Raw genomic sequence first — 23,041 nt, forward strand, 5'->3', positions numbered from 1 at the left:
CGATACAGAACCTGTGCATGGAGATGAGGACAAGGATGCCCTTAACCCCCACCGATGACCCAGCGGGGCCTGGTCCATCGGGGAGCCCGCCTAACAAGCGGAGACAAGTCCATCCTCCTTCTCCCCCTTCCAGCCTACACCCCCAGCTCCTCCTCCGAGGGATGAGACGAGAACAGAGACTGCAATGACTTGGACGGACGACGGAATGGACCTCCCTTCACCACCTCTTCGGGCCTCCCCTCCACCCCCAAACAAAATTGGCTCCTTCCACGCCATGATCGCCAGGGCAACTGAGCTCTTCCAGCTCTGCCCCGAAGAACAGAAGAAGGAAGGTTTCCTCTACCAACGGCCAAGAGGAAGACTGTCCCCTCAATCCCGTTACTGGATGACATCTGGGACGAGGGGCTGGCGCTCCTGAAGAACCCGTCCATGGCTCCTGCTAGGAGGGACTGGTACGAGAAGAAGTACCGGGTCCCGGACTCCGCCCCTTTGTGTCTCAGGGCACAGCCGTCCCCGGATTCAGTTTTCTCTGTGGCGGCCAAGAAGAAAGCAGTGGGGGCGACGGTGTCAACTTCAACATCCCCACCTGAAGGGTACTGGCCATGCCCTTCGACGGGAACAACCTGTTCGGCAAGACAGTGGACGAGTCACTGCAGGCCATCAAGGCGGACACAGAGACAGCTCGATCCTTGGTGGTTCTTCAACAGCGTCGGCCGTCCTTTCGGGGCTCTGCAGGCAAACCTTGTGCCTCCAAAGGATTCGGCGGCGGTTCCTCGTGGTACCGCCAAGCGGCCCGCTCCTCGTCGCAAGAGGCCTACAGAGGACGCTGCAAGCCAGGAGGATCCCGTCGGCGGCGGCAATGCCACGATGAAACAGGACTGAACCGGGTGTGGCATCGGGCCCCCACCGAAGCACCCCGGTGGGAGGCTGGCTGGCGAAATTCGTCAGCGTGTGGGAGTCCATCTCCACCGACCGTTGGGTGCGAAAGGAAAACCACGTGCTTCTGGAGGTGCAAGCGATGTTAAGGAAGGGAGCCATAGAACTCGTCCCAAAGAGGCTCTGAGGCTCTGGAGTGTACTCGTGATACTTCGTCAACCGAAAGAAGACCCAGCGGGTGGCGACCCATCCTGGACCTTCGTCTAAACAAGTACATCAAGTCCTAAAAATTCTGGATGGTCACCCTCCAGCACATCCTATTGTCGCTGGACCGGGAGGATGCCTACTTCCACATCCCCATCCTAAAGGGACATCGAAAGTTCCTGCGATTTGTGGTCCAAGGGCAACACTTTCAGTTCAAGGCCCTTCCCTTCGGATCGAAGTCGGCACCCAGGGTGTTCACCAAGTGCCTAGCACCAGTGGCAGGGCGGCTGCTCCTGCAGGGGATCCACGTCTACCCCTACCTGGACAATTGGCTCATCTGAGCAAGTTCAAGAGAACTCGCCGTCGATCACACAGCGAAGACCGTCCAACTTCTCACGGATTTGGAATTCTCAATCAACTTCGAAATCCCACCTGGTACCGTCGCAAGTCGCTCTGTTCCTGAGAGGAGGAAAGGACGAAAGCCATCTTGGGCAAGGTACAACGGCTGTTGACCATGCACGTGGCTAGGGTGAGGTCCATCAAGTCTCTGCTCGGCATGATGTCCTTGTGCGCCTATGCAGGCTTCAAATTCGACCCCTACAGGAGTTCCTCGATTCCTGTTGGAGGCTAGCGGCGGGCACGGACTTCCAGCACCCGGCGCATCAGGAGAGGGTGACGACTGGCGCCTCCCTGGAGGGATGGGGAGCGCACTCCGGCGATCTCCATGCAAGAGGTCTCTGGCTCCCGCAGGAGAGATCACTACACATCAACGTCCTGGAGCTCCGAGTCGTGTTCTGGGCCCTCAGGTCGTTCCTCCCGCCCTTAAAGGGCAAGGTGGTAAGGATCTTCACCGACAACACCACCATGATGTTCTACATCTGGAAGCAGGGGGGGCACCAGATCCCAAGCCCTATCCAAGGAAGTGCAGGACCTGTGGCACTGGGCCGTCGCCCAAAGGATGTTCCTGGTACCCTTCCATCTGGCAGGAATAAAGAACACCATTGCCGACTCGCTCAGCAGGGAGCTACGCTCGTGCCACGAGTGTGAACTTCGGCAGGATCAGGTGGATCTCCTATTCTGACGATGGGGCACTCCCCAGATAGACTTATTCACGACGGCGACGAACGGCAAGTGCCGGAGGTTCGCCAGCAGGTTTCCCCAGCCGGGGAGCATGGGCGATGCCTTCTCATTCCCCTGGGACGGCCTGTTCCTGTCGGCCTGTTCCGGTATGCGTTCCCCCGTTGCCATTGCTGCTACGTCTCATCAGTCAACTCAGGCGGTCCCGGTGCAGGATGATACTCTTCGCACCGGCGTTGCTGAGGCAGATCTGGTTCCTGGACCTTCTGGACATGTCAGCGTCCCCTCCGGTCAAACTTCCGACGGACGTGGATCTTCTCACCAGGGAAGGAGGCGCCATCCTCCATCACGACCCAGGATAGTTGAACCTGCAGGCCTGGCTCCTGCAGCACTAGAGTTTGGAGGGTACGATATCCCGGCGGACTGCAAGGAGGTACTTGCTAAGGCCAGGGCGTCTTCGACTCTCGAGTGCTGTGGACACATGGAAGAGGTTCTCTGTCTGGTGCCGTGCACAGAAGATTAACCCTCTACGGATTACAGCCCCTCAAGTGCTGCCGTACTTGCGATCGCTGGGCAAGGCGCGGCTGGAACATGCCTCCATCAACATCCATCTGGCGGCTATGTCCCGCTACACCAGAACTCCGAGACGATCATCTCTGTGGTCCTATCGCCTGGTGAAGGAATTCATGGAAATACTGTTCAGATCGTTCCCGCCGGTGAAGGCCCCGCCCCCGACGTGGGAGCTCAAAGTGGTGCTGGCCATACTCATGGGGCCACCTTTCGAGCCTCTGCATGCGGCACCGTTGAAGTTCTTGTTGTGGAAGATGGCGTTTCTTGTGGCCATCACCTCCGCACGAGGAGTGGGAGAGATCCAGGCCCTCTTGTGTAAACTGCCGTACCTGACATTCCATCAGACGAGGGTAGTGCTGAGGACGCACCCCTCCTTCATGCCCAAGGTGCCATTGGACTTCCATCTCAATGAGCCCTTGGTGCTACCTGTTTTCTTTCCGTCGCCGGACTGAGAGGACTTAGCACTAGCTGGATGTGGCTAGAGCGCCGAAGTTCTACGTGGACCACACGAAGGACTTTTTGGAAGATATCACAGCTGTTTATGAATTTTGGACCTGTGAACCAAGGGAAGGCCCTTTCGAAGGCTTCCATTTCCAGATGGCTCTCCGGCTGCATCATGCACTGTCACCGGTTGGCAAACCGACCGTTGCCCGGCCGTCCGAGAGCCCATTCAATCAGTGCGATCGCTGCTACCACAGCATTCTTGTCGGGTGTGCCCCTGCTGGACATCTACAGGGCTGCTACGTGGAGGTCGACGCACACCTTCACGAGATTCTACTGCATGGACCGGGATTCCAGGGAGGAGTCCAGAGTCGGCCAAGCAGTGCTGCACAACCTGTTCGCCTGAAGGTGGGCGTGGTGAGGAGGTAAGGGATGCTTAATGTTGAGTTGTTGATATGCTTAATGTTGAGCCTTGCCACCTCCCGTGGTTGTGTATGTGTGTACTGCTATGTATTCTTGTATTCGTGAACATGTGAATCCATGCCAGACCCCATGCTGGAGAAGGAACAAGTTACTTACCTGTAACTGTTGTTCTCCAGCATGGGTCTGGCATGGATTAACATGCAAACCCTCCATCCTACCCCTCTGCGGCTCTTCTCTTGGTCCTACTGCCACTTTACGTGCTACCAAATCTGAAGATGGCTGCCAGAGGAGGGGCTTAGGTAGAGGGCAGTCATTGGCTGGCGGCAGTATGACCCAGAGACCAGTGATTGGTTACTAGTAGAAAGACAGTTCAGAAACAAAACTGATTTTTTCTTTACTGAGGATTCCCAGCCTGACGGGGAATATTCATGAGCATGTGAATCCATGCCAGACCCATGATGGAGAACAACAGTTACAGGTAAGTAACTTGTTCCTTATGTTAAAGTGCCAAGCCTGAATACAGGTTTTTATAGTGTATGATGACAAAATCGTTTTTTACTGTTAACAAAAAGTGATCTGCTTTATGAAAAATACAGACTAATTCAATGTGTCTGCAATAATGGTGTGCACATCACTCATACCTACAGGTGTAAAAGGGAGGGTTAGCCTGTATTCTCTTCATATTATTATTTCACATATCCCTCTACATACAGGCTGCTCGATGACAAAAAAGAGGGTACTCTACCCCAATTCATTGATGAAAGGGAGATGAGTTAGGCCATGCAAAATCTTTAAAATTCCACTAGACCTGCAAGTCTAGTAACTTAGTAAACTGAGTTTACCTACTCAACCTAAGAGAAATGCATTCGATCCATGGCAACGAATGATGACAAAATTAAATGCGCTCTGTAAAATGGTGCATTTCGCCACAAAATTGCCACTGCTGCCATCCAGAGGCCAGCCATGCAGAGGGAAGATTTTATTTGAAATTTATTGCAAACAAAGTGAATGTTAAATGTTTCAAACGTCCCTTGCAAATGGTACTCCCTTAATAAAATCTACTAGAATACGCAAGTGGCTGGAAGGACTTTGCCAGCCCTGGAGGCTTGCCTCTAAAATGTAAAAGGTTAGTTGCAAGAATGGACAAAAATAAATAGATAATGCTAATATATTATGCAATCTAAATCATAGAGCAAAGCGAGCTCTGGAGGCGAACTACAGTGTATGGTAGTTTTTGCCTCTGGATGGATGGTAACCTTTTCAAGGCTGCAGCAACCTGCCCAGTCGGTTCCCCTTTTGAAGAAAAAAATACAGTTCTCCCCCAACTTACCAGCAGATTCATGAGGAGGTTGGTAATCCCCTCGTGGAAGGTCATGATGAGCACGGTTACTTCCATCCTGTACCTCTGGTGGACATGGTTAAGCCTAAGCCAGGCCCCATTTGGACAACTCGCCCAGGGGCTCGATGTTTGCTGACATCTATCCCAAAAGGCTTCCAAGTTAGGAAAGCGCAACTCCCAATTTCGAAGGATAAACTACTATGTGGCTTTGTAATGGACAAAAGAAATGTCATCACTAATATTGAGAAACCAACTGGCTGTGAGCCTAGAGATGCACTAAGGAACTAAGTCCTGGCCTGGCTCCGTCAGAGAACTGGGCTAGTAGTTGTTCAGAGCTCCTATTTGAAATTGGTTCGAAGATTACAGTTAGATAAATGGTATTATCAGCACAACAGGGACTGTGTGCTGGTGGGATACGGAACCAGTAACCTTCGCCTCTATTTGAGTAATCGCAAATACCTCTCCAAGGGCCAATCAAATCTAAAACCTGTAGTGTAATGGCCTGTTTAAGGAATGTTCCTATTTCAAGATGCCATGGTTGTTGTCTTATATGATTCTGTGAAAAAATACTGTTTTATTGTTCTTGTTTTGATGGTGTTATTCTTGTGTTTCATGTTATAAGTTGTGTTTTGTAGCACCTAGATGCCTAGGGTCTTTAGCGCTATATAAATGTATACAAATAGATGCCCTCCACCCCCCCTGCTGTGTGAGCAGAATACCCCTTTTCCAGAGGCCCCTTAAATACACACTTGTGCAAATGTCTCCTAAAATATGCTGTGCGCAGGCATCTTTAAAATTTCAATATGGTAATATATACTACACAACTCTCCCATAGGGCGTCTACCATCGCCTATGAGGCTGAACGTCTTGAAGTCCTGCACTAATTCACACAGCACTGCAGACCTACTACGTGCAAGAACGCCTAAACAGAGCCCGAGACTACTAGGAGTCTACATGACTTGCCATTCGTCGAATAATTCATGCCGTGTAGTTATGGTTAAGTTGCTTTTTCCATTGGAAGAGCACTTTTTGGACGGCTTATAACTCTGCTCCCCCTGAACGAATCCTCAAAAAAAGTATATGGGCTACTCTGAATTTCTTTTGCAAAGTTTGGTGAGGATTCGTCACGGGGGGGCGGGCGGAGTTATAAGGGGTGTCCCAAAATGTCTTTTTTCCCCATAGACGGAATGGGGTAAAAACTTTGCGCCCAACAGCACAGTTATATGTAGTGTACTTACAAGGCACAATGGGTGTGATATGGTATGGTAGTGCATCACTCAGGCGGCTGTGGGGAGGGGCTGCAGTCATGCGTGCATGACCATAGGCCATGCACCCAACAGCACAATTATAAGTAGTGTACTTACAAGGCCCAATGGGTGTGATATGGTATGGTAGTGCATCACTCAGGCGGCTGTGGGGAGGGGCTGCAGTTATGGGTGCATTGCCAAAGGCCATGCCCCAAAAGCACATTTGTACGTAGTGTTGTTATATGCCCCAATGGATGTCATATGGTGTGGTAGCAGTGGCCAGGATGTAGAGTATTTGAACAAAGTAATACGCACTGCAGTTTTAAACACCTATGGATTTTATATACTGTATACCCATTCATTGATAAATCTATGGCCTCACACTCACGTCTGTAGCCTGTGGCTACAAACTACTGCAGCATATCACAGCTAGAGGTACACTTGTACTATGCAGCATCATTAAGATTGTTGTGGGGAGGGCGAAGCGCTTTGGGAGCATGGCCGAAGGCTATGCCCCCAAAACCAACTTTGTACGTAGTGAAATTACAAGGCACAATGGTTCCAATATGCTGTGGTGTTTCTGCCCTGGACCCAGAGTGTTGCCTGCATGTCCAAAGGCCATGCACCGTAGACTGAAGTCATAAGCAGTGGGGTTATAAGTGAATATGGGTGTGGTGTAATGCGGTATTTGTGTACACGTCCTAGCGTCTTGGCTGCATGGCTGCAGACGATGGTCCCAAAAGTTACCTTAAAAGTAGTTAATTTACAAGGACCATGGTTTTGATATGCAGCGATGGTTGTGGGTAGGAACTTTACTCTTTGTACCTTGGTCGTAAGGCCCAGCCTACAGCCACAGCAGCATATTGCTAGCATAGATTTGACGTGTAGGTTCGCTTGTGTACAAAATGACTGCTAATATACTTACGCCTTACTTTATTCAGAATCCATATATGTTTAAAATGCCTTTAGTACTTGGCGGAAGTATCCTTTGTTAATTTCTGTGATAAAAGAAAAAAGTATGTTAGTTTTTGTATTTTATGAAAACTTACTACATTGCATAAAAGACAGTTAACTTTGTTTTTATGACCCTCATATTTAGTTTACAAACCAGTGTACTGTGCATTCCGCTCAGTTTCTGTGTTTGCTTTTCTAATCCTTGGGTCTGGGGAAAAAAAATCCTTGTTGGATTAAAAAAAAACTTTATTTGCTTTGTTACTAACTACTTCCTTGTTTCCTTTGAGTGCTTCCTTCTTCTTTCTGATTAATGTTATGTTTATTGCCTTGCTGCCGATTTTTAACAGTTGGATACCTGTAGGCGTATTGTAACTGCATTTGTTCTTACAGATCTGTGATATTCATTTATTTGTGTTGTTGTTATATCCTCTTGGGCAGTTAGATACTTGTAGGCGTATTCTAACTGTGCATTTGTTCTTACAGATCTGTGATATTCATTTATTTATGTCGTTGTTATATCCTCTTGCGCAGTTAGATACCTGTAGGCATATTCTAACTGTTTGTAGTCTTTCACATAATTTTTTGGTAATCTTGAAGTACACATTATTTATTACATTTTGGCTTTAAGAAGATTAAATACGCATTTGTAAGATTAGCTAGCAATCTCTGCTTTAGAGTAATGGTGCTATCATTACATTCAAACCATCCACATTTCTTTTTAATGTATGCTGTGTAGTGACCTGCATTGGTTGTAGCTCCTGCATGGTAGATACTACCTATTGTTGTAAAGGTTTTCTTTCCAAGTGACACTTGACCATGTGTGAATCCAGTCAGTTTGCAGTTGTTTTTAGTACCATCTGCATTATAACGTAGAAGCATTACTATTATGTAAGCACTATGTGATTGTATCAGTAAGGTGGAGCGATTGGCTGAATTGCAAATGGAACATAATCTGCCATGGTTTGCTTTCTGTACAAGTTGCTGAAATGGAATAGATTCACAATTAGGTATACACAAATCGCTCATTTGGGATTTGTTCCTGTATCACATTGCTACAGAGAGTGCATGTATGTTTCCACATGTACGAAATCTGGAAGATTTCATTTACAGGCATGCTTTTGTTTTCCAATACTAGTAGTAAGTACATTAGAAATTCTTGTGGATCTTCTTGTGAGTTTATAGTGACTCTCACCATTTTAGCACAGTGGTCCAATTCTTGCCTTATTACGTGTTGTCAGGACTGATTGTTGCGTTTCTATGAAGCACTAACATTTGCAAACACAATTGGTCTGTACTGTGTAAGTAAATATTGTTAACAATTGGTGGCAATTGAAATAGAATATTCATTGCTACATTTGCATAGCAACGTACCCCAGTTTCATTTGCAAATTTGAATGGACCAGCTAGTTCTGCATCTGAGTGCATTTTTTTCGGAGTTTCTTTTCCTTCTTTGAAGATGTACCTGGTTCACATTCCCTAATAGGTTCTTCTTTGTGGTAATTGATGAAGCTTTAGCTTCTTTTGTTTTCTTTGAGGGATTTGCTGTTCGATTCTGTTGCATTTCTGTTTGATTTAGTTTTCTTTTACCACGTTTTACTTTATCTGGAGCAGGATATTGTTTCAGATGGGGGGTGTACAGTGTACGCAGTCTATTGTATTCTACAATGCAAGGAATATCAGCTTTGACTTTACTTGCATCAAAGTTCATTAGCAATAGACCGTCAAGTGTACGTAAGCGTGATAATGCTACGTAGCTCATGCCTTCTTTAAAGACTGTTTCCTATATCTATCAATGCTTTGTCTAGGGTAAGACCTTGGGATTTATGAATGGTAACTGCATAAGCAAGGGTTAGAGAAAATTGTTCTCTGCATACATACATGTCTTTGAAGAGAAGGAATCAAACAATTGAGCGCCCTATCCTTTTCACTTCTGAAAGTTTATCAAAGCGAATATTGACAAACTGAATATTGCTATCATGTGGGTATGATTGAAAGCCAACAACCGTACCCAGTGCTCCATTAACAAGCCCTTGCTCGACGTCAAGGCAACGTTTAAGCATTACTCTACAATTTAAGGATAATTTTAATATTTTTTCCAACCCAGCTGTGTTGGAGATTGAATTTTCTGAACTACTTAGTCTTGTTGTGCTTGCTCACACATGGGTACTGTCATACCATGTACGTCTAGTTTGTCTGTAGCCCTAATTTCCATTATTGGTTGCATTTCTTTATTTAACATTGTTTTATTGAATTTGAAACAGCTTGTAAGAGTTGGCATTAAAGCCATACAATTGACATTTGTGTGCGCTAATTGTTCCATAACATCAGTTGCACATACATTATATCCATAAAGTGCATGAATGTGCCGGTTTTTCAATACTACTTGTGCTTCTTGCGATAGTACACCAACTCTAATACTTTTCAAGATGTTGGCATAAGTGAGATCTGCAGATTGCTGCATGTTCTCTGTTAATTCTCTGTATTGGAAATGTTGCCAAAGGTTGACATTTCCTATGCTGCCAACAGTTTTACGGCACAGTTTGTGGCCTAAGGTTTCAAAAATGGGTTCACCTTTCACTGGTGTCAATTGTAGAAGGTCTCCAAAAACGATAATGTGCTTCCCTGCAAAGAGTTCTTCGTTGTTATTTTTAAGTACTTCCTGCAGTCTGAGGTGAATCAAAGCCAACATTAGGTTGGAGACCATGCTCACTTCATCTATTAGTAACATTTTCATTTGTTTCAATACTCTGCGTACTTCCATTGCAGCTTCTGCAGAAAGTTTGTAATAGTCTAATTTATTTTGATGCTCTACTGGAAGCAGTAGTAATCGGTGTAAAGTGATACCGCCTATGTTGCAGGCAGCTAAACCTGTGGGGGGCCGTTACAACAGCTGACAGTTTGTTGTTTGTCAATTGTTGAAGAAACTTGCTGATTTTGATCAAAAAGGTTTTTCTGATCCAGCTTCACCACTCACGTACAGCAGTATAGGTTTAAAATTTTGGCAGTTACATTCTTTATTTTCGTGTTGTACACCATGTACAATTTGTTTTGTTACGTCTTCAAAAATGGTGCGCTGATCTGCTTGTTGTACAGTTAAGTCTTCTGTATCTTCTTGATGCTGATGCATGGTGTTTTCTACTTCTGCCATAGCTAATTCTGCCTCATTTGCTATTAGTGGTTGTCCAAGTGGTTCTTGACTTCCTGTTACAGAAGGTTGACTACTGTCGGAAGAGTCCTTATCTAGTTGGGCCTGAAGTTCTTCTTCCTGTTGCTGCTTTTTGTGTAACATTGTTTTGTACTGTGTAAAATTCACATCAGTGATAGCGCTTTCATTTGCTTTGAAAGCATCTTCATAGCAGTCATAGTTATCTAGTATGTCTTCCTCTTTTCTCCATGGTTTAAAAAGTTGTAACAGAGACAAGTAATATAGTTATTTCTGTTGAGGAGTTTTTAATGACCATTTTACATGATTAATTAAGCTTCGTTTGGTAAGTTTCACTAAGCTCCCTTCACAATCGGTCACTCTATATCTACGTTTGCTTTCATCGGGTTTTATATTATTTTTGTATGCAAAGTTTTGAGCTATTTGGTATAAGCACATGCTTTCCAAAGTGCTATTCCTGTTCAGATAGTATGTATCCAGTTAAGTTTTTTTAGCATGTCTTGGCTGTTGGGATCATTTCTGGCAATTGTTTCTATGTCCTCATATAATTTCAGCACTCTTTTCTTAGATTTAGCAGGACCAAGACTTAGCCATAGTATGTTGTCTGATTTTCCATACAAAGCAGTACCGTTTAAAAGATCTGCTGCTTCATAGGCGCCACATTCTCTATGCCTAGGCTGTACAATTGCTGTGACAGTGTTTTGTCTAATGCTAGATCTTCCCAGAGGTCTTGAAGCTGTTTTTTCTGCTTTTGTTAAGTAGGCTGTAACATATCGTGCAACAGCAGTAGAATTGTCTGCAATGTACTGCACATCTATGTTTGCATTCCATAAGAGGGCAATGATTGCATTGTAATCATTGATATATTTTGATTCTTCTGTTCTTTTTATGTAATATGTGTTCTTAGGTGATTTACCTTTAACACTATGTCGAACTGAAGACATGAAGTTGTTTACTTCACCTGTTTCTGTAACTGGTCTAGGGAAACCAAAGCGGCATTTGGTGTAGTATTTACCTTTGTTTTTGTATTTGCAGCAACAATATTTGCCACATTTGTGTCATTGAAATTGTAAAATCTGCCCATGCAACTCTGTCTGTTGTGAAGGGTTTTGTTCACAAGTGACATATTTTTGGATAAACTGCAAAACCGTGCTATCGCTGTCGTGACCAAATTTAGGTGCACCTTTGATCCATAACAGCATGTGAATATGTGGTGCTCCTGTCGCTTGATATTCTTTTCTCCAAAAGATGTGTTGCACTTCTCCAAGGGGAGGAACCGTTTTATTGCAAGTAAAGTGTACCATGGCAATGAAACGATGATGGAAATATCTTGACACATTCACTGGATCTAGAGAGCAAAGTTCTCCAGGTGTTAATATATTTGTTGTTTTTGTTGCTGTTTGCTATGCGTAGGAACTCATGTAAATCTTCCCATGCTTATTCTGCACAACTCAGTGTAACAAACCAAGTTGGTGGTCCAAAGTTTCTGATCATACAACGCACGTCTCTGTGCCGTTGGAACCACTATTCCTTTGTACCACACATGTTTGCAAACAAATTTGTTATACTTGATTGTAAAACCTCATCTTTTTCCTGTACTTTTTGTATTAACTGCGTAGCTGACATGTTTTGAAAGTGGGTTCCAGATTTCAAAGTGTGTGCAACTCAGTAACATAGCGTTGCTAATTCACTTTCATAGAGTAGGTGGAATATGTATTCCTAGATTTAGACAAAATGTGGATCTTGCGAATACATTCGTAGTGAGCGGTATTCTGATGCCCCAATCTGAGTGGGTCTATCATCGTATCTTCCACCTTTGCCAGTAGGAAATAGCAGTGGAAAAGCACGTGCTTCTATACTTTTTTCCCATATACTCATTGGTGAACCTTTGGTTTGTTGCATTTGGTAAGTTTCTAGTGCATCATCTATGCTTTCATTGGAATGCAATGGATGAATTGTGTACTGATCCAAAAGAGTGGATACTGTAGCAGGATCCAGAAGTTCATATTGTCCAGTTTCTGATGGCTCTTGAATTATTTCAGTTGTTTCCCTTAAGCTTTTTTCAAAATTAATTTCCTTGTAGTACTCGTTATTGTCTTTAAGATATTGCAATGCTTGTTTAACTTTGCTAGTCCACCAGTTGTTGCCAAATTTGTTTTGTCTTTTGTTGGTACACCATTTACCAAGACTATTAAAGAATGCTCTATTGAACGTTGTACTCCTAGAGTGTGTACATTTTCGGTTAGATCTAATGGCAAATAAACGACTTTGCAATGAATGCCTTTCACCAATTCAGAGAGAGGTCATTTTGCTGTTTTTGGATGAAGGTGTATAATTGCTTGAAATGGGTGAACTGTTTGAATTATGATGCTCTCATACAAATTGAGTTGTTGCAGGATTTTTGGTAGTGGGAACAATTCCAAATTATTTGTAATAGCACGTGAAGGAGTGTGGTTGTTTTTAATGTTGTAGTGCAGTAACTGCAACATATTAGGCATTCAGTTAGTTCATATTTGTTTTCTGCTAAAAGGTAGACCGCTAATTCAAACCATTTAGAATCTTCATTGTTTTCTATTTTGTATGCTATGTCTATATTTTTTGTTTTCCTTTTGTAAAACGTTATGCGGCAACACACTCGCACACACATGGTTTGGTACTTCAGCCGATGCCCTTTTAAATTTTTAGTATTTCTTTTCTGTATGTGTGTAATAGAAGGTTGCTATGTGCAGAATTGTTGCTACTATGTTCTAAACTATTGCATTTTGTAAGTGGCTTTCACTTCCAAAATATTTTCTCTGAATACGGTCAATTTCTTCTAGTAAATATTTGGGTGTACCATGCAGAATTTAAATTGCCTAATTCTGAAGCTGGACTTTTTACATAGTATATTTTAAACACTAGATTTCTTACATTTGAATGATGTACTGATATTGTTTTGATAGCATGGAAGGGCTTTTGCAAATAGGCCCAGAAATGCAGGCTAATGAATGTCCTTGTAGTCCTGTGTATTTGCACACTCGACAAATATCCGTATTTTGCAGCACTTCATTTTACTTTTGCCTTTTCCTTTTACATACTGATTGAGGAACTGACGTAAAGATTTGAAAGATTTGTTTGGAATGGCACACATTGATGTGCACGGCCATTTGTATACTAGACGGTGTGGTTTTGTCGAATTGAGAAGTAATTCTGAGTTTTCAGGGGAAACTTTTGTAAGCAGTGTTTCTTGTTCCATGATGGTATTATTGATTTTTTCATACCCTCGTCCACTGCTATGGATGGCAATTATGTTTGTTTGATTTTGTTGTAGTGCGGTTTGCCAATGAAAAATCGGACATCTTGCACTTAAAATCGGAAGCGTTGGTATGTATTGCCTATGCAGATTTGGCGGCATTCATTTGCTTAAATGAAATCATAAGGGTTGCACATCTTCTCTGATTAAAATATGCATACCTGTACTCTATACTCATGCATGTGCGCATGCATGGAGGTGTACGTAGAAATCCGCGATACTTCCACAGTCGTTTGTGAGGTAGGTGCTTTGCAATGATATGCGACTTCCATTCAGTCATCGATTGTAAATTTGAAGTGCGCAATGTTGCTGACGGAGTTAGATTTAGCGATGTTTAATGTGATTGGTGGATGGTTGTCTGACTGCTTAGTTGTTTGTTTTATTAATTTGTATAGCGCTCCAGACCCGTAGGTAGAAGGGCGCTTAAGGAAGCGGTTACAGGCATGAGATAAACATTTACATGGTACAGCAATTTACATAGATTACAAGGTATAGGCAGCAGTTACATAAAATTTAGGTAAGGTGGCGGCCTTAGGGAGGTGAAGGTCTTCGATGTGAGGGTAAATGCTATTCTTTGTTCAGTAACCAGCCAATAACCTGTTTCCTAAATATTGGAAAGGACTCAATAGTTTTAATGTTGAATGGAATGGTGTTCCAAAGTTGGGAGGCAAGCACTGTGAAACTAGCACCACCTGCTCTTTTTAGGGCAAATCTAGGCACTGACAGGCATAGGGAGTTGGAAGATCTGGTGGTTCTGGTGGTGGTTTTTAAGGTACATTTGTTGGTGAGGTACGGTGGGGCTAAGTGGTTAAGGGACTTGTAAGTGAGGCAGATAGTTTTGAGGCCAATTTTTTGGTGTATGGACAGCCATTTACACGCTTTCCTGGTTGTGGAGATGTGCTCTCGCTTAGGGATGTTAAGGGCTGCGCGTAGGGCATTGTTTTGGAGAACCTGGAGTTTGTAGATTATGGATTGGTTTGCTCCTAGGTACAGGCTATTGCAGTAGTCTAGTTTGGACTGAATGAGGGCTCTGGCAAGAGTGAGGCAACTGTTGGGGGATAGGAAGGGTCTGCTAGCCCTGATAAGCTTACCCGCGTAGGCAGTGGCTGAGGGGGCTGCGTGGATTTGTTTAGAGAGGTTGGTATTGGCGTCTAGGTGGAAGCCTAGGGTTTTCACTCTTAACAATGGGGATCGTATTACCATCTATGATAATGTTATTGTAGCAAGGACTGAGTTTTGACAGGTTGTTGGGGGAGCCTACTAAAAGAAGCTCTGTCTTCTCATCGTTCCGGCACAGGCCGTGGGTGGCCATCCAAGCCTGAATGATGGAGAAGATTTTGTTAATCCGGGTGACGTCCGCATTGTAGTTGCCCGAGATGGTGAGGAGGATCTGGGTGTCATCTGCATAATTCGTGTCGGCGACACCCAGACGGTCCAATTTGTCGAATAGCTACTTTGTAAATATATTATACAAAGTGGGGGAGACACAGGAGCCTTGTGGAACTCTGCATGTGATGGGGATAGGGTCCGCTGCTGCTGTTGTGGAGAAGACACGGATGGTTCTGTTCGACAGGAAGGATTGTATCCATGAGGAGGCAAAGGAGGAGAAGTGGGCTGCGCTAGACAGGTGGCTGCAGAGGATTTCATGGTCGACTAAATCGAAAGGCGCTGAGAGGTCTAAGAGGAGAAGGATTGCGGCATTACCTTTCTTTGATTTCATCAATCTGGCTTTTGAGGTCAACCAGAGCGGTTTCTGTTCCATGTTGAGGTCTGAAGCCAGATTGACGTATGCCTAGCAGTTGGTTCGATTCTAGGTACTTCTGAATCTGGATGTAGACGAGACTGTCCAGAATTTTCAGCAGGAAAGGGACAGAGGTGATGGGTCTATGAGTCGGTATGGCTGGGTCTAGTGATTGTTTTTTTTAATAGAGGGAAGACCCAGGATTGTTTTAGGTTGTTGGGGACAAAGTTATTAGTGAATGAGAGGTTAATTGGCTTGGTGATAATAGGGAAGAGGTCTCTGGCTGCGTCTTTTATTGTCTGGGCAGGACAGCTGTCCCCTTTGCAGTTAGATAGTTTTAGGGAGGTGATGATTTTTTGGACTTCTAAGATAGTTACTTTTTTGAAGGAGAAGGCTATATTATCTTTGATAGGAGTTGGTGAGCTAAGAATTGGGTTGGTGGTCTTGTTGCTGAAGAGTTGTTGACGTTTGTCCTCAATTTTAGTTTGAAATCCTGTGAGTTTGTTTTTGAGGGCATTCTGGATGCTGGTGCACCAGGGTTTATCTTTTGAGCAGGTGTCTGGAGGCGGACTGGGATTTTCTAGCTCTTTTAGTATTTTAAATAATTCTTTGGTGGAGGAGCCTGCCTGATCGATCCTAACGTTATAGGCATCTTTTTTAGTGCGAATTATCTCACTTTTGTAAAGCGCGGAAATGTTCTTAAGGTTGGACTTGTTTTCAGGTGAAGGGTTGGTTTTCCATAGGAGTTCTGATTTGGCCTTCTTTTTCCTCAGTAGTTTAAGTTCAGGGGTGTACCACGATTTCAAGTGGCTTAATAGTTTGCTTTTACGTAGTTTCAAAGGGGCAATGGTATCAATGGCAGTAGCCATGGAATTGTTGAAGGTGTCAACAAGTAGATTTAGATCAGCATTGTCCGGTAGAGCGTTAAGGGTGGGTAGGACCAGGGGTAGTAGGGCTTCGGCAGTGATGTTGCGTTTGTTTTTGGTTGGGCAGGCTGGTGCCATGTGCACTGATGTGGCTGATGTGAATATCGAGGGGGATGAGGTAATGATCCGTCCATGTGAGAGGTTTGGGGTCCTTGCACGTGGCAATGCAATTAAGAGTAGCTAACCAATCGATAATTCTGCCTTTCTGGTGGGTCAGTGAAGTACTGAGTTGAGTGAATCCATGCTCAGTTAGGGTGTTTGCTAAGGATGTGGCTGGGGCGTCCTTGGGGTCGATGTAGACTCCAGGGGGCCTGGGGGTCTATATATAAGGTGTAGAGTGATAGTGCTTGAAGGAGAGGTTTGTAGCTTGACTGTGAGTAGCTCACAGGATTTCACTGATAGGGAGGGGACTAGTCTGCAGCCTAGTAGTGATTTTGAGATGATTGCTACGCCTCCTCCTTTGCCATTAGTTCTGTCAGCTCTGAGGATGGAGTAATTGGTGGGAATAGCTAATGATAAGTGTGGTCCTGATGCCTCATGTAGCCAAGTTTCCGTTAGGGCAAGGATGTCGAGTTCATTGGTTAAAATGGTGTCGGCAATTTCTGTTTAGTGTGCGGCCAGGGATCTAACATTGAGTAAGGCTCCTTTGAGGGAGTGGTTCAGGCTTATTGGGGGTCTTTAGGTTCTTTTTTGTTTTGGTATTGAATTTAGTGGGGTGAATGCTAGTTTTATGGGGGATCCTAGTTCCTAGTCTGTTGTGGGCTGTGATATCCGGGTAGGTTGAACATAAAGTTTTGGAGATTTCAGAGTGGGAGGCACAGTGTGGCTTGGGGCACTGAGTCTGCTAAAATTGGGAGTTTTGTTAGAGATTGTATTGTCTGGGGAGCTGTTGTCTACGGAGGAGGTAGGGTGAGGGTAGTGATTGGGAGGGAAGGGTGGCTGGGAAGGTAGGAAGGGCGTAGGGCAAGGGATTGGGTGGTGCCTAGGACATCCAAGATTGGCTAGGCCATCGTTTAAGGTTATGAAGTTGTTACCGCTGCAGGGTACATAGTCCGGCATGATGCAAAAAGGGAACATGGTGAGAGTTAGCCAGGTGATCATGGTCTGGGCGCAGGGTTGCACGATGCAGGTGAAGTACACTTTGGGCTGGGTTGCAATGTGGTGGTGCCTAGATTGGAAAATGCCCGCTAAGGTTGGCTGTTGTGAGGCCACAGCTAGGTGTGCATGCTAGGCAGGCGTAAGTAGGCACATAGAGACACAGAGATGGGTCACTAAATCTGATGATCAGTATGGTAGGTGGCTAGTAGGGGCTTCCTCTAACAATAGTTGGGCAGTAAGGCAAGGGGTACCCTGGGCTAGGAGCATCAGAACATATGCAGATCAGCATAGGTTAAGTACAAGGTCCTGCGTGGGCAGATCCGCAAAGACTGAATACAATAGTCTAGCGTGGGGCAGTTTAGGGCTAGGTGTAACAGGATACAGGCTATAGGGTAGAAGAGTATACGCTAAATTTGTTAAGCCGTTGGGTGGCCAATATGTTCAATGTTATGTCTAGAGCGCAGATGGCTAATACACTAATGACTACGGCACAGTAGGCAGACGTTCAATGCATTTGAATAGAAAGAATGCAATAATGAAATGCAGACATGCTGGCATCTAGATTCGAATTTAGCGCAGGAGGCCTAAAACACCAGTGATTAGACAGCCAAGAGCATAACGGAGGGCTAACACACTAATGACTAGGGCACAGCAGGACAGTTGTGTCCAATGAGGGACTGGATTTGCGACTGATGTGGAAAGGGTAGAAGGACTGGGTAAGAGTTACGTGCCGCAGATGACAACGCTTGTCCGGGGGTAGGGCGTGTCGCATACGGGTTTCTACAGCAAATCCAGCATGCAAAGGGGACTGTAGGCATTAGCCAATCAGACGTTCATATTGCTCTTTTGTGTCGAAAGACTGCGCGTATACTGAAGATGGCAGAGGTGGAGAGGGTCAGGGTTTTGGTGCTTGGAGATATTTTTGTCAATGGCTTGCAGCACTATGCCGAGAGTAGGCATGTGGCACACCATTTCGATGTGAGAGGAGTGGAGGTGGTGTGGAGTGCTAAGGGTGATGGCGATGTTGCGTCAATTCTGCAAGTTTGCAGACAAATGCGTACAATGACCTCTCCTCATGTGGTACTTTTGCACCACGGTGCTTGCCATTTGGGGTACGTGAGTTCACGTACTTTGTTGGAAGATTTAAGAGAGTTAGTTCAAGCTCTCATGAACATCTTTCCAACTGCAAAAGTTATTTTTTCCGGTTTACTCCCTTGAGGAAAATGGGACAACAGGTCTGTTTTCTGTCCAAGTAATGGCCGGTGTAACATCAATCGCAGCATGCATGCTTTCATGTTACGAGCTGGTATGTGTTTCTGCAGCCACGACAACATGGATCCCAGTAATGCGGCTTATTTTGCAGCAGATGGTGTTGCACTGTCTTCTTTGGGAAATGCCATGTTCTTTTGGAATGTACGGCTTGCTTTAGAGAACGTTCTGTAATGGTTGTAGGAGGAAAGTAAGAACAGAAAATTAAAAGAAAAAAATGCCCAAAAATAAAAATAAAACAGCTCTTTTCAGAGCCCACCTTGAAGGGGAAAAGGGGATTATTACTTAACTGTACAGTCGTCACGCTCTGATCATGTACTTGTCTGCGGAAATGGCGGTAGTTTGCAGCAGCGCATATTACCAACAGGGATTCTGGGGTGGAGACGCATGCATATGAGAATGCCGCAGCTAGGGATTGGTCAACACAGTACAGTAGGTGTGTTCTGAAAGGAGAGATTTAGTGAGACCGTCCTCTTCCTGACAGGAGACCACTCAGCTATGGCTCTGTGTGCTCGAAAACAGATTATCTGGATTTTGGGAGACTCATGGATACATTGGTTGAAGGTGCATGCAGAAAGTTGCCGTCTATCTACAGATCTTGGATTGCCTCTTGCAGAAGTGCACTGACATGGCGTGCTTGGAATGAGATGTCTGGACTTGGTACCTCTCTGTGTATCTTTACTGATAGAGCGTCATCCTGATATACTTATCATTCATTGCGGAGGCAACAGTTTAGGCCACGTGTCTGGAATATCTTTGCAATTTGCAATGAAGGAAGGACTTGCGCAGATCATGGACATGTTCCCCCTTTGCCACATACTTTTTTCCCGTATTGCACAAAGACAAATATGGCTGCGTTCTTCTGCATTTGGTCCACAAATGGAGAAAGCGAGACGCAATGTGAATAAGGCTGTTTGTGCTTTTCTAAGAGTTGTTGACATGTCCTCATTCCACAATGAAAACATTTTGTTTCGGAGCTCTTTCATTTTTCACAGAGATGGCATCCATCTCACATATGCTGGCAACCAAATTTTTCTTCACGATGTACAAAATGCATTGCACCCTTTTTTGGAATCACCCTAACCTATTTGTTATTCAGTTTTTCCCAATGTACAGTTTTTGAAGCGGACACAACATCACCAAAGGCTCTGTTCAGAGCCACCACTTACTCGCAGCGTACGGTCCATTGGTTTTACTCCGCATGCACCCTCCATTTCTGTGTCCTACGACTGTCCGCTGACTTTTTCAAAAATGCGCGGGGGCCTACAACGGTCACTAATTCTACTGTTAAATTGAGAAAGGCGGCTCTGAAAAGAGCCATTTGTTTTAAATTTTTATTGTTTTCCACTTTCCTGCTTTTGGCCACCCGACACACTAGGAGAGGAGGGCAAAGGAGGGTAAGGAAGGGACACCAACCACGGGGATAAGAAGGGGCATGTGGAGAGAGAAAGCTATAGGGTGATCTTTACTTGGGTAGGAAGCAGTTATTCTGATGCTGCGTGACCGTAGCCTCAAAAGCACTTCAAAATCTCTTCCCCCCCCCTGCAGAGTACTGCGTCACAATACATACACACTATTGTCACCTTTGAAAGAAAAGGGTCAATAGCATTTTGAATGGCTTGTGAGGCAGCTGAAGGGATGCGCTCTCCCACAGGAGAGTCTCTTGTGGTGAGAGGATCGGACACGGGGGATGCTGTGGAGGAACTTAATCTACTACGTTCTTCACGTGGCACCACCTTGCAAACGTCTGCACTGTGGAACGAAGTTAGATGGCGCTTAATGGTTGTAGTACCAAAGCTGTACACACCAGGTCTCCCGCGACTCAGCACCAACTGGCACTGGTTACACCTGACCTGGTTCACACGTGCTTTTGGTACGTTCCCACAAACGGAAAACAACCGCCACACCCACGACTCCGAGCGAGTGCTTTTAGTGCGCAGTTCCTCCACCTCATTCTCTTCTTCCTCGATCTCTACATCCTCACCCGTATATCCCTCTGCAGGCCCTTGGGGAGGTGGTGGTGGAGGGTTTGGGGGTGTTTCTGAGGCTAATGAAGCTACAGTAGCCATGGATGCCATAACAATTAGTTTTCCTATTGGTCACTACAGCGGTAAAGGCAGCACAACTCAATCTGCTATAGCCAGAAGCACAATGAAGATGTGCTCGGGGTGTGGCCATATATAGGGGTGGAGGGATGCGCCTCATCACCATCTTCATCACTGAAAAGCGTTCCAAAAATTTTACACACCATGTCCACAGCTAAGCTATTGTCTGCGATATGTGAAATGATATTTTTATACTGTACAATAATTTGCCTTGTATGTTCTTTTGTACTGTTGCGGAAGCACACAAACTGTGCAAATTAGTCCACACGCTCAGCGTGGGTGCGGTCACATGATGACGTCCTGAACACATCCGTGACAGAAATGGGTGTCCGCTGGACAGCAAACGCACAGTAACAAACGGACAGTGTTGGGGTTCTCAAACTAATTCAAAGTGCGACACAAGTGAGACGGACTGTTAGGGACAGGCACGATGTTCGCTGTACTTATGGTTGTACTGCGCATGTGCGTACAAGATATGTTCACTGTACGGACAGGTCCAGTGTCCTTAGGACAACTCCATTTGGTTTGGCTACGAACATGCTGGCCACCGCGCCTGTTCTACGGACGGTACCATTTTGGCTGCGGACGATACGGACAGGTATAGTGTCCTTAACACGCTCCCATTTTGCTCACTTGCTGACATCCCAGACATCTGGTGTGTTCTACGAACATGTTTTATGTCGTTTGCAAGTGGTACGGCGAGGTATACTGTCCTTAGGACGCCGCTTTCTGTTTCTTTACGCACAACTTGCACAGGTGGTGCTGTCAAACATCAATTCCATCTTAGTTCACATTAGTACGGATAGGTGTAGTGCCATTACAACATCCACATTCCATTCCTTACGGATAGGTTGAACAGGCGCGCTGTTCGTGAACATTTGAAGCCTTTTAAAAAAAAAATGTACTACTCAAACTCTTTAACTACAACTACTATATATAAACATTCCAAACGCGCACACGCACTTCATTCCAAAGAAATACCGGAGGAAGCAGATACTGACACAAATATAGGGGAATTAGGATTCAACACGGGCTGATTATGAGGTGAAGATTTGTGAGGGGAAGAAGGGATGGATGCTTCGTCAAAACATCAATTTTCTACTTGAAGGTTTGGGGATGGTTCACTAGGGTATGGAGAAGGGGGCAGGTACAGGTGGGACAGTGGTAACATACATTTCCTCTCACACAGTCCTCCACAAATTCCCTTAAACTTATAAAATTCTCATTCAGTGTCCCCATTTTCAGTTCAATCCTTTTCAGCCTGTCTTCTTCTGTGTCGTTTGTTGCCCTTTCTTCTTTTCTTTCCTGGTCTGTAAAAAATAAGTAAATGTCCATAAAATACTGGCCATTACTTTGCATACGCAGAATGCTATGTACCATTGTTATCGCTATCTTCCGACATTTCCCCATGTGGAAAGTACTCTTCCAACCACTCCAAAGTACTCGTCATTTCTGTGTCAAAACAACAAAAAGGCATTATTATTTCTGCACCACATGCCAAAAAAAGTACACACACATATAAAAAAATGACCTTCTCTTACTATTTTGATGTTATTTCCCTTAGTCCTACTGCGTGCGTCCACTGTCAGTCTAGGGTGCAGAGTTTCTGTGAAGTAATTCCGATGGAGGCATCCTCCTTTTTTTTTTTTTTTTTTTTTTTTTTTTTTCATGGTACCATCCATTTCATTCTACATGGTTATTAAATGCGTCGTTTCCATTTCACACGTTTTAGGTTTCCATATTTATTTTTTAATACTTATGTCTTTGTGTCCTTTTTCTACGTTCAACATTTTTTGTGTAAGAGAATGCTACATTTTCAGATACCCCCTGCCTCTTTGGGTACTATTGACCTCGTCTGCACCTGTCCGCAAACAGGCGCTCAGTCCGTCCCTTTCTAATATCAATAGGGAAGGGGTTCTGTATGGTGTATGTTACATGTATATCAAGTACGTCCATTACACTACATATCTCCCAAAAATCACATGACAGTGTACATTCAGCACATCAACTTTATTAACACAATGTTATGATTAAGTTCCCCTTCCAAAAACCTGTACAATTCACTACAAAAAAAACGTTAAGGGGACGTTATGGTGAAGTTGCCCTACCAAAAACCTGTGCACTTCACTAAAAAAAACTTTTCCACCTCCCCATTATAGTTCAAATTAAAACCGAAAAACCCCAGAAATTCGCCAGTTATGGTAAACTAAGCCACCACACCTGCCATCACCACTGTGCACTGCTAACACTAACACCCAGAACATGGACGATGGCATCACAAATGTCATTGAGGACATCACTGACGACATCACATGT

General features: G+C 44.7%; 1 protein-coding gene across 1 annotated transcript in view; it reads left to right on the top strand.

The window, feature by feature from the left end:
- Positions 1 to 23,041, top strand: part of NFATC3 (nuclear factor of activated T cells 3) — a 1,594,447-nt gene that overhangs the window by 131,565 nt on the left and 1,439,841 nt on the right. The window lies entirely within an intron of this gene.

Source organism: Ambystoma mexicanum, chromosome 1q (genome assembly GCF_040938575.1).
Source record: "Ambystoma mexicanum isolate Mex_15411 chromosome 1q, UKY_AmexF1_1, whole genome shotgun sequence".
NCBI lineage: Eukaryota > Metazoa > Chordata > Amphibia > Caudata > Ambystomatidae > Ambystoma > Ambystoma mexicanum.